Source organism: Amblyomma maculatum, chromosome 2, assembly GCF_055883805.1.
Source record: "Amblyomma maculatum isolate TAMU_Amacu chromosome 2, ASM5588380v1, whole genome shotgun sequence".
NCBI classification, from domain to species: Eukaryota; Metazoa; Arthropoda; class Arachnida; order Ixodida; family Ixodidae; genus Amblyomma; species Amblyomma maculatum.
Window position 1 is genome coordinate 170,445,184 of NC_139345.1, and position 11,502 is coordinate 170,456,685.

At 51.2% G+C, this 11,502-nt stretch overlaps 1 pseudogene; it reads right to left on the reverse strand.

Moving 5' to 3' along the window:
- Positions 1 to 9,430: 9,430 nt before the first annotated feature.
- Positions 9,431 to 10,837, reverse strand: LOC146200427 (uncharacterized; annotated as a pseudogene).
- Between the last annotated feature and the right edge of the window lie 665 nt (positions 10,838 to 11,502).

The following is an 11,502-nucleotide window of genomic DNA, read 5'->3' on the forward strand; positions in this document are numbered from 1 at the left end:
GCAGCCGCAACAACAGAGAGAAAGAGCAGCTGCAGTGGAGGTCTGCAGAGTAATTTCGAACACCTGGGGATCTTTGGTTTGGTTTGTGGGGTTTAACGTCCAAAAGCAGCTCAGGCTATGAGAGACGCCGTAGTAGAGGACTCCTGAAATTTCGACCACCTGGCGTTCTTTAACGTGTACTGACATCGCACAGCACACTGGCGCTTGTTTTTTTGCCTCCATCGAAAAGCGACCGCCGAGGCCGGGATTCGATCCGGTATCCTTGGGAACTTTAGTCGAGCGCCAGAATACTGCTCCACCCCGGCGGGGTCCTGGGGATGTTTAACATGCGCTAACGTGCGCTGATGAATTTTTTTCGGTGAAGGGTGGCTGAAATTGGCCCTGATGGGGCTGGGACAGATAGGTCACCGCCGCTTGCGGCCGGGGCTAGCCTGCCATCAAAGTTTATCTGTTGTAGGCTGTCATTGCATCCGCCACTGCTTCGGTGGTGGATGACGGCTGTTGCTGCGGCGCGCGTCTTTCTTTCCCTCTTCTTTTCTTTCTTCTCTATTTTCTGTTCTGCCCCTGCCCCGCCGGGGTGGTGTAGTGGTAAGACACCCGACTACTGTGCCGGAGTACCCGGGTTCGAACCCGACCTCGGCGGCTGCGTTTCGATGGAGGCGAAACGAAGAGGCGTCCGTGTGCTGTGCGATGTCAGCGCACGTTAAAGATCCCCAGGTGGTCGAAATTACTCCGTAGCCCTCCACTACGGCTCCTCTTTCTCTCTTTCTACTTTCATTCCCACCTTCCTCTCTTCCCTTACGGCGCGGTTGCGGTGTCCACAGAAAACAAGTGAGACAGTTACCTCGCCTTTCCCTTCCTATAAATAAATCAGTTTCTGTTCTGCCCGCACGAGGCACCGGAGGTGGCTCAGCTACAGAGCCAGTAGGAGGCCCGCGCATTTTATTTTCCTTCTTCCTACCCCCCCAACAACGTGCGCTGGTGGTGGTGGTAAAATGTTTATTTAGAGAAGGCCAAAAAATACACAAAATTATGCTGCCGCCGTTCTGTGAGTGGCCTTCCGGCTGCTGGTCGTGGCCTCAAGGTCGCGCCTGGCAGCGACTTCCGCTGCCCAGGTCGTAAGCCGCCGTTGAATATGCGGCTCTGAGCTGGCCAAAGCAGCCTCCCACAGCTGCGGGCTGTTTATTTGCCAGGAGACGGGGGGGGGAGAGTGCGCCGGACAAGAGTACAGAATGTGAGCATAGTCTGCTCAGGGAAAGCTGCAAAGCTTGCATTTGGGCGAGAAGGCACCGGGGTGAATAAGAGCAAGGCGTGCAGGCGAGAGGGAAGTGTGGGCCTGTAAATGACGCCACATATTCTGTTCGATTTTTGACAGGGACTTGTGAGGGGAGGGAGGGATAAGCGGGAGTTGCGGTAGTGGAGGGTAATGTCATAAAGGTGAGGAGGGAGTCACGGGTGTCCATCCCGGATTGGAGGGGGCCTGCTCGGTCGGTCATCTCGCGAGCGATAGAATATGCCGCCTCGTTTCCAGGGTGCCCTGCATGAGCCGGAACCCAGAAGAGTTGGATAAGACGGCAAGGGGGGGGGGGGTGAGGAGTGCTTAAGAATGTTGAGCGCAGAGTAATAGATTCTACCCTTTGAAAAGTTGCGTACTGCGGACTTAGAGTCACCAAATATGAAAAGGACCGGTGTTTTCGGAATGGCGAGGGCGATGGCTGCTGCCTCTGCGGCAGTGAAAGTGACGTGCGCTGACGTAGCACAGCACATGGACGCTTCTTCGCTTCGCCTCTACTGACACGCAGCCGACGGCGGTCGGGATCGAACGCGGGTACTCCGGCACGGTAGTCAGGCGTCTTAACCATGGCACCATCGCGGCGGCGCTTGGAGATCCTACGAATCGGAAAAGAGGGGGCACTGGATTCAGGCAGTGCTTTTGCATTATTTTGATCCCCAATAGCTAAGCGCTTTCTCTGCAAAAATAAAAAGGAACAGATTTGTTTCCACTTTTGCCTATTTATATATTCCATTTAACGACATCAAAAAATCATGACAGAAAGCAAAATACTTTAAATATGAAAATAGATTCAAATGTTTCACGGGGACACGTGCAGTTGGATGGTGGTATCAGTTTAATAAAGAAATCAAACAAAAAGAGAAGGAAAAGAGTGTTAGCCTGTCACAGCACTTGCTTTCTAAAATCTGAAGCGTCCAAGACGCAGTTGGCGAAAAAAGAGGCAGGGACAGAATAAGTTTGGTTTGGTTTGGTTTTTGAGGTTTAACGTCCCAAAGCGACTCAGGCTATGAGAGACGCCGTAGTGGAGGACTCCGGAAATTTCGACCACCTGGGGTTCTCTAACGGGCACTGACATCGCACAGCACACGGGAACCTAGCTTTTTGCCGCCATCAAAAAGTGGCCGCCGAGACCGGGATTCGATCCCGCGCCCTTGGAACAGTAGTCGAGTGCCGTAACTACTGCGCCACCCTGGAAGGGACGTGGAGAAATACAAAGCCGTGGTAGCATGAAAGGACAGGGGGAGGTTTGTACATCATTTACGAAATATTAATGCTGTTAAGCTTTCATTATATCAGCGCTTTCGGGAAATAGCTTAAATAAGGCCTGAACTTTGGTAGATAATCCTGCAAGAAGCGCTTCGTCTTTCAAGGCGAAAACCTTTAGTGGCTCAAACTGTGATCCGTTCGCGACAAGTGTCACACTTTGTCGCGATATTCCGCGGGATATCGAGAGATTGGGACGTCATGAACTGGTGCAGCCATTTGCCTTGCCTACCATGAGGGAGATAGTTAAAAATAAATGAATAAACTTGTCTCAACGGGGAATCGAGCCTCCAGCCCATGGATCCCTAGCCTAACGCTTCAGTTAACTGCGCCACGCACTGGATTTTTTGAAACATAGTATTTATTACTTTGAAATAGTGTCATGTGTACATTGACTACGTTGTTGTTGTTGTTTTTGTGGCTGTAGGAAGAAGGAAAAGAAAATGCACGGCCTGCTACTGGCTCTGTAGCTGAGCCACCTCCGCTGCCTCGTGCAGACCGGAGAGAAAAATTTAATTTATTTATAGGAAGGGAAAGGCGCGGTAACTGTCTCACTTGATTTCTGTGGACACCGCAACCGCGCCGTAAGGGAAGGGAGGAAGGTGGGAGTGAAAGTGGAAAGAAAGAGGAGCCGCAGTGGAGGGCTACGGAGTAATTTCGACCACCTGGGCATCTTTAACATGCGCTGACATTGCACAGCACACGGACACCTCTTCGTTTCGGCTCCATCGAAGCGCAGCCGCCGAGACAGAAGAGAAAATAGATAAGAGAGAAAAGGAAGAGGGAAAGAAAGACGCGCCGCAACAACAGCCGTCGTCCACCACCGAAGCGGTGGCGGGAGCAATTACGGCCTACAACAGATAAAAATTCGGTGGCAGGCCAGCCCCTGCCGCAAGCGGCGGTGACTCACCTGCCCCAGCCCCATCAAAAGACCATCAAATCAACGCGATGCGCAATAGGATACACCAAGACAAAACTCTAAACAAAAGGCAATGCAGAGCATATCGGTAATAGTGAGTGCCATTCCGGTTCAAAGTCAGCTTGTGCATACAATTTCCTAAATTGGACAATCATCCTGCAGAAGCGGTCTTTTGTAGAAACAAGAGATTCACAATTTTTGTCAATCGTGCGTGTTTTCAGAAAATGTGTAACCCAATTAGAAAGAAAATGTCTAAAGGATTATCAGGAAATGAAAATGCCGTGAGATATCGTAGAGAATGCGGTGACAAATCGTCTTTTTTGCATTGCCCATTGCAATATAGCTTAGAACAATATTTCATCTTTACTGCTGATGAAACAGTGCTCAATGGTTTCCGAAGAGATACGAAGGGGAGTATAACCTGTAGATACGAAAATGCCCTTTCTCCTTCACCACGTTTCAACAGGCAGGGTTTCAGTATGTAACTTAAAAAAGAAAGTCTTCGTACTTGGCGAGAGCGGAAGTTTCCGTAGTCTTTTCAGTACATCATGTTCCGGTAAGCCAAAATGCACAGAACGGTACATGGGAGGAGGAAAGAGCATAGAAATTAAATCTGTCTGGTAATGAGTCCGTGATACAGAAAACAGGAACTCTGGGCAGAAGCGAACAAGTAGGTATCGAACGGATAAATACAACTCATGCTCTGCACCCCACAAGCATGGACGGTCAGAAACGTTAGAAGACACTATAGGATTCAGTAAAAATATGAACTAGACTAACTTGCAGTAACGCACGTACTATAGGATGGGAAACGTCACGGAAAAAATTACCCATGATTACGTTACTTCCTAATGCGAAATTTGGGCGCAGCTCATCAGCCGTTTTCCTTTCTCGATAGATTGAAGCAAATGTTTCGAGCAAGACATGTATGTACTGTGATGCCGAAACAACAAAGATAAAGTACAGCTGAGAGAAGCGGAGCGGAACAGAACGAGGAAGTGAAGTAAAAGGGGCTAGGCAATCGAGTGGACGCTCAGCTCAGCGCGTCTCAGTTTCAGTACTTACAATGGCGCAGTCGACGAACGTCGGGCCCGACCCGGACCTCCATGACCCGCCGCTCCTCCTTCGAAGCGGTCGGGCAGTCACACGGCTGGCTGACTCGGCGCCTAGAACCCCTATTCCACCCGAGAACGGCGTCCATTCCTCCTGGGCGTTCGGCATCAGCCCTTATTCCCGAAGCCCTCTCGACCCTCCGGGAGTTAGCTGCTTCTTTTACTGCAGCGCTTGGCCGCGCTTCGCTGTCCTCTGGATACCCAGTACCGCCGGTACAACGTCCGGAGTTCCGTCCTGACTACGCCGAAGCGTGGATTAAAGTGGTCGACACTGCTGCCCGGCGTTCCGCCTGGTCTCCAGCCACCGAGCTCACCGTAGCGGATGACTATCTCCGTGGTGCCGCCCGCCCCTGGCACCAGTGCGAAGGCCGCCGCTACACCACTTGGACGGCCTGGACCTCCGCCCTTCTTGCCGAGTTTACACCCCTGGCCAGTGCGCACGACGCCAAACTCACGACAATGAGAGCGTGGCGCCAGGTTCCAGGTGAAGATGTCGCACTTTACATTTATGATAAGGTCCGCCTTCTTCAGGCCTGCAACATCGAGTGGCCCGCATCTGCAGCCAAACAGTACATTATAGACGGGCTTCACGATGCCACCCATGCATCGATTATGTCCACACTGGACACTGACAGCCTCTCAATCTTTGTTTACCGAGCGGCCTCCTTGCATGACACCTCCAGCCGTCGCAGGACCTTCGCTGCCGTCGGGACATCTGCCGCAGCACCACAGCAACGCCGGGGTTGCTTTTTGTGCAGACAACAGGGCCACATGTACAAGGATTGTCCTCATGCTGCCCGCCCACGCATACAATTCCAGAACCACCCTCTTCCCTTCCTGCCGGTTCATGTTGACGGCATCGGCGAGTTGACCGCACTGGTTGACACCGGCGCTCAGCGAACGGCATTGCTTCAACGTTATGCACCGGGCCCGATGAGTCAATGGACCTCGTCTCCTCTGCAAGGCTTGGGGCAAAGCGCTGTTCCCGTCGGTGTAGTTGATATCTGCATCCGGACTGAGGCTGGCAGCAAGGTCATGGTGGGCGTCCCGGTGTTTGCGGACTTGCCTGCTGACCTCATCTTGGGCGCAGACTACCTCATGTCCGGGACGTGCCTCTGTCAATCGAAAGCGGTGAAGTGCAGCTCCGCTCGTGCCGTACCGTCCCTAGCCCGCACATGGACGAGCATGCTAAAGAGCGTGAGCGAACAGTCATCGCTGAGTAGGTGCGCGACATGGGCTGCTGGCGTTGCAAGACTCTCCTCGAGTCCTTGGGCAGCCCCAGTTGGTCTCGCACGCAGGAAAGACGGCTACTCTCGGGCTCCGCACAGCGAAAGTTGGCTCTTATTTTGTCAGCAGGATATAAAGAAGGCCCAAAGCGAGGACAGAGATTTGGCGGCTGTCATGGCTTGCCCTGGGGACACTGGAAGCAACTCCAAGTTTGTACTGCGGGATGCTACGTTATACCGCCGACATTGGCTCAAAAACCGCAAGGAAAACATCTCGTATTTCCTGCTGCTCTCCGAGGGCAGGTGCTCCACGCTATTCACGACTCACCCACAGGAGGGCACATTGTTCAGCAAGCTACATTGCGAAAGGCGCAGGAACGCTTCTGGTGGCCCAAGATGAGCAGCAACAACCGCACGTACATTGCCAGCTGCGAGGTCTGCCAACAGTATAAGCGTCTTCCAGGCTGTCAACTCGGGCTTCTAACGCCAATCCCTTTGCCTGAGACTGTATTTAACACCGTAGGGATCGACCACATTGGACCTCTGCCGACATCAGCAGTGGGCAACCGGTACATATTAGTGGCTGTAGATTATCTGTCAAAATTTGTAAAGGTTGCTGCTGTACCCCCCCTCGCTGCACACTACATCGTTGAATTTTTACAAGACTGGTTCGAATGATGGCACGGGCTTCCACGAAAACTAATATAGGACCACTCTACCACCTTCCGGAGTCGCGAAATCCGTGCCTACATGCGCCGGGCGAGAGTTGAACACCACTTCGCATCGGTGTACCACCCTCAAGCGAATGGTCTTACCGAGCGGACGAATCTGACCATACCATCGCGACTCGCTGCCTTCTGCATGAACAACAAAAAAGGCGAGGCAGATTGGGACCAGCACCTTCGAGCGGCCTACGCTGTCAACACTTCTGTGCGAAGTTCTGCAGGAAAAACGCCTTATAAGATTGCGTACGGACAACAGCCTCAACTTGCAGAAACGTGCAACTTAGAACCACCTATCAATATCGGCACCCCTGTACCGCGACAGGCAGCTTGTCAGCACATCAAGTCCGCAATCATGGCCGAGTGTGATGCCGAAACAACAAAGATGAAGTACAGATGAGAGAAGCGGAGCGGAAAAGGACGAGGAAGTAGAAATAAAAGGGGCTAGGCAATCGAGTGGACGCTGAGCTCAGCGCGTCTCAGTTTTAGTCTTTACACTACTTACAATTACAGACTTTTTATTTTTCACACGTTTTCCTCCGAGAAACACTCCACTAACAGTTCTTGGCTGTCAGGAAAAAAAGCTTTGTGGTCGGAGAAATGAAAAGAGCAATTAGGTCGTTTCAGCGACGGTGGCGGCGCCACGCGGCCTGTTTTTGAAGCAGCAAGCCGGTGGTAGCTCTTCGCGGCGCGGGCGACCGCATTGGTTTGGAGCATGGAGTTGCGAGCAGAAAACGAATATTTTTTTGCGATTCCGAGATGTGCAAATCAATAAAATGTTTTACGAAGCAAATATGTTGTTCCTGCCACGGAGCAAATGTGTAAAAAGCAGCATTTTGGTTCGCTGGGCTGGTTTGTACGACGTTTTGACTTGACCCATGTGGATTCTGAGCGACGTATTTTGTTGAGGAAAAAAGTCGCGTCGTCAGTGCATTCATGCTCACGAAACGCATTAAATTTGGGCTCAATATCATGCCATCGCAGCTGCACGAAAGTGCTGCAGTGTTTAAGCACCAAGCTGATATGAAACGTATGGCGATATCTTTTAAAGTGTACGTGCAAAAGACAGAACCCTTTCTCTTATTAATAACCGCCTATATTTCTCCGCGTGCAGCTGTTCGTTAATTTTTTAGTTTTTCTTTAGTTTATTCTAATTCATCACCACGAGGTTAATTGAAAAAAATTAAAGTGAAGGATAAGATTTATAAGTGTGACTTCCTGGTCATACCACGTCGACATAATGATATGAAATGCGCACACTCTTCAGATGTATGTTCATTTTTCAACGGGGTAAATGGGAGCGATATATTTGAAATGCGCTAACTTTATAGTTACATTTTAAATTTTTGGATGGGGTGAGCAATGGATCTGAACAAACGCAATCATTTCTTTATAGATGTCTTCTACCTACATGATCATGCGCTCTTCTCGGTAGTGCAAAGAACACGCCTCGAGTGTTAATTTCTGTAGTTTCATTAAGCTAAAATGGCCGTTTAGCTACTATTTCGAACAGTAGCATACATTTGCTTCAGTCTGCCTCATGATATACGCTGAAGACAAACAAGCTGTTATATACTCGGTATATGAGCAAGTGAACAATATATACGCTCAATGGCCGCACTGAAACATGCCAAAAAATAAAATTTGAATATCCCAAAAACTGTCGCTTAAGGATTTTGTCGCCCTTTAATGCGGCATGTTAAGTACATGCGGCAATACTGACGAAATTTTCACTTCTGAGCTAGCGAATCCAGGCGCACTCGTATCAACAAACGTTTATTTTGAAACTAGTGTAGCCAAACTCATAGATATATTCATTCGTCTTTATGACTGATGTGACATGCTGCTGCTTATTTAAATGCTAAATCTCACACGAAAGATGTCACAACATCAAGAAGCAGGCCCGCTTGTCAAAACGTGCGCTCCATGGCAGCGGCGCTATCACCGACTCAGCCGCCATGTCATGCTGCCGCCGCGCCACCTATAGGAGCTGGAACGACCGAATTGAGTTATTGGGAGGTTGCGGGAAGCAGCCGTGGGCCCATAGGAACGTTGCGCGACGAACAGATAGCAGTGACTGACTGATGCCGATAACGCCGCTAGCGAGGGAAGCGAGTGAAAACGGGATCCGCTTACAGCGAGCCGGCCTTTCGGCAACCGGAGAGCACCCTCGCCGCCACGCGCGGAAAGAGGGGCGAGGGGGACCCCTTCTCCTCTTTCTGCATAGCGGCGACGGGGTGTTCTACGCAGTAGGCGAAACGAAGAGGCGTCCGTGTGCTGTGCGATGTCAGCGCACATTAATGATCCCCAGGTGGACAAAATTACTCCGTAGCCCTCCACTACGGCTCCTCTTTCTTTCTACTTTCACTCTCATCTTCCTCCCTTTCCTTACGCCGCGGGTGAGGTGTCCACAGGAAACAAGTGAGACAGTTACCGTGCCTTTCGCTTCCTGTAAATCAATCAATCAATCAGTTCTACGCAGTCACGTTGTCTTGACTCGCTAGCGGCGGCAGAGGCATCAGTCAGTCGCTGCTGGCGCTGCCACCGGCGATCCCCCCCCCCCCCTTCCTTTCCTCGTGTTGTACGGTTGCTGCGCTCGCTCATGCCCCCATCGTTCACCGCTGAGTGTACCCCCCCTCTTCCTGCGAGGCTCCGGTTGCCAAAGTGCCTGCTCAAACTGGGGAGAAGACAGGGGGGCAGAGCTGGTTACGAGGCTGACGCGGCCGACACCGACGCGAAACCCAGGAACGGGCGCCAAAGAGCTGCGCTCTAGTAGTAGTAATAGGTAGGTAGGTAGCAACCTTAAGGATTCAAAAAAGAACCAAGTGAGGGGGGGTAAAGGGAAGTGAGGGAGCAGGACGACGATGGGCCCTCAGGCCGCTCTAGATGGCCGGTCACTTTTGAGCTTCGGCGACCCCTCGGGCCCAGCTCACTGTCAGAAGCTGTACCTCCGGCAGCGAGCTACGCAGAGCAGCCTCCCATCGCTCCTGATTTTCTGGCCCTTGCCACGGGGGCTTGGGTTTGTTCGGGCAGTTCAGGAAGACGTGAGGAAAGTCGGCTCTGGTGCTAGGACACAAGTGGCAGTGAGGAGAGGTTTCGCCACGGTTTATAATAGAGAGAAGGAAAGGGGTCATGACTGTGGCCGTCTGAAGTCTGCGCCAGAAAGCCTGGTCGCTTTTGGGAAGAGATTTATGCGGAGGAGGGTGCAGCAGGCGGGAATTTTTATAAAATACGGTGAGGTCGTGGTAGTTAAGAAGCCGATCTCTGGCACTGCGAGACGAAGGCACCAGGTCGCTCTCAGCCCGGTTGACGAGTGCTCGGGCTTGGGAGTGAGCGGCCGTGTTGCCTGGGCGTTCGCTGTGCGCAGGGACCCAGAGGAGGGTGATGAGGTGGAGGGGATGATGCTAGAATGTTGCGGCCGGGGAGTGGATTTTGCGATGGGCATAATTACTAATTGCTTTTTTGGAGTCTGAGAAGATATACCCAGCAGAGGAGTGTGTGATTGCTAGGGCAATTGCTGCTTCTTCAGCTTGCAGGGAATCCTGCAAATTTGGAATGGACGCACTGACTATCGTGTTGTGGAATCCATCCACTACGGCTAATGCGAAAGCTGGTAGGTTTGAGCATTCGGGCGCGTCTACGTAAACTGCCGGAGTGCCAGGAGGGTAGTGCTTCTGCAAAGCATTGGCTCTAGCTTTCCGTCTCTCACGATTATGCTCCGGGTGGGCATTTTTGGGAAGAGGCGGAATGTAAAGATTGTTGCTAACAGCGGTGGGAGGATTGCGCGTGGCCGAGGTATGACAGGGTAGGTTTATCCCAATTCGGCGCAGAAGAATTTGGCCGGTTTCGGTATGTGAGAGTCTGGGGTACTGACTAATGAGGTGAGCTTCTACCAGCTCTCCTAAGGTGTTGTGAACCCCTTGTTGAAGTAGTTTTTAAGTAGGCGTTGATTTAGGGAGGAGGAGAGCGCTTTTGTAAGCTGTGCGGATAAATCTGTTGAGTTGCTCGGTCTCCGTGGGTGTGAGGTAGAGGTAAGGGATGGAGTAGGTGATCCTGCATAGGCAAAATGCTTGAATGAGGCGACGTGTGTCTGCTTCCCTCATGCCGCGATGGCGATTGGCGATACGCTTAATTAGTGAGGCTGTATTCAAAATGGCAGCACGAAAAAATTTTATGGTCTCGGCGTTGGAGCCGTTGTCAGAAATACTGAGACCTAAAATTTTGATTCTATTGACCCTGCGGATGGGGGTGTCGTTCAATGTGACTTGAATAATACGGGGGTTCCGTTCTTTTAGGTCCATGACTATGAGCTCAGATTTAGCTGCCGAGCAGCTTAGACCAATGCTGCTTGCATGCGTAGCAACAGTCTCAGCGCCAGCTGAAGTTTAGATTCTATTTCGCCATGGTTGCCGGTATTGACCCAGATGATGATGTCATCTGCATACAAGGAGTGTTAGATGGAAGGAATTTTGTCAAGAACCGTCGCTAACGGGATAAAAGTATTGTTAAAAAGAAATGGGGACAAAACTGCTCCCTGGGCCGTTCCCTTACTGCCTAGCGTGAAAGGGCAAGTTTTTACTGTGCCTAATTGTAGGCAGACGGATCGGTTGCTGAGAAAGGCAGCAACATAGTCATGCGTGCGAGAGCCCACGTTTAGGTCGCTCAGTGATTGTAAAATGGAGGAGTGGGCAACATTATCAAAGGCCTTCGTCAGGTCCAATGCAAGGATAGCTCTGGTGATGTGAGGGAAAACGGGATTGAGCACATCTCCCTTAAGTTGTCCTTCTCCTATGGCCCCAAATGGCCATAGGAGAAGTTGAAAAGTACGTAAATGATAGGGGACTTAGGTGCTCCCCGCAAAAATCGGTAATGCTTTTTTACCAACCAAAGAGGAAATCCCGGTCGGATCCCCCGCGGATATCTCTTAAGGCTCAGGGACTCGATATCCCGACGGTGGACAGGATTA